Here is a 1,043-nt window from a genome sequence, read left to right on the forward strand (position 1 = left end):
TTAATGCCCACGACGAAGAGAGAGAAGAAGAGAGTTGCCAGAACTACGACAGTAGCAGCGAGGCAGGGAATGACGAGATACAGAATGCAGTAAGTGAAGCAGAATTGAGTTGACAGACTGAGAGACTCGACATTAGTGGTCGTGAAAGTGAGAGATAGGGCAGGCAAGAGTGAGACAGTATGTGAAGCAGGTGTCTGTCTGAAGAGGAAAGCTGCTGTAGAACAGAGAAAGCGAAAGTTGGAGTGGGCAAAAGACGAACTGATTTAGTAGTGTTTGTGTTTATGTTTTGTGTAATTATCGAGGTGAACTATTGAAGAGCGCGAATTGTAGGGAGGCTTAAAGGTTTTAGAGTGATGTTTATTGACATTGTCTCACGAGACTGACTAAATCGGTCCACCGAAAGTAATGATTGTGTAAAATTAGTCCGTTGCAGACGCGTTTTGAATGTGCATTGTTAGTTGGGATGAGGTCCCTCAATTTTGTTGTTTCGATTTGTGTAAGACTGTTGAGTATTTAAGAGATAAGTAAGCAACTAAGAGTAAGGTGAGCGAAACGCTCAGATGTCTCTTCCTTTAGAGATCATAACGATCTATAAGTGCATTTATGTTGCAATCTTACCTTTACTGGTCGGTTTCGTAATATATAATATGTATATGCATGTCTAATTGTAGTTTCTTGCCTGCAATGTCAGGTTGAATGATGAAGTGATACCATCGTACGTTTTATTGCACGTTATTATTACCAATGAGTTGGTTTTGAATCTATTGGGCTCTGTGGCGGACATAGAACAGATATAAGTTGAATTATTGGAAATACGATCTCAAAGTACGATCATTGAGTTTGCTTGCTGATAGGAATATTTCCTTGCTATTGAATTACCATTAAAAGCCTTGTGATACATTGCTATTGTGTAATATTGATACGGGATTACTTGTATTTCTTGTCCCCATCATTGATATGTCTAGATTTGTTGTTTTTTATTGCTGTTGCTTATTATTGCTTATATTCATGATTTATGCTCATGTGATTGTCTAATTATGCTC

The sequence above is a fragment of the Macrobrachium nipponense genome, chromosome 22 (genome assembly GCF_015104395.2).
Source record: "Macrobrachium nipponense isolate FS-2020 chromosome 22, ASM1510439v2, whole genome shotgun sequence".
NCBI lineage: Eukaryota > Metazoa > Arthropoda > Malacostraca > Decapoda > Palaemonidae > Macrobrachium > Macrobrachium nipponense.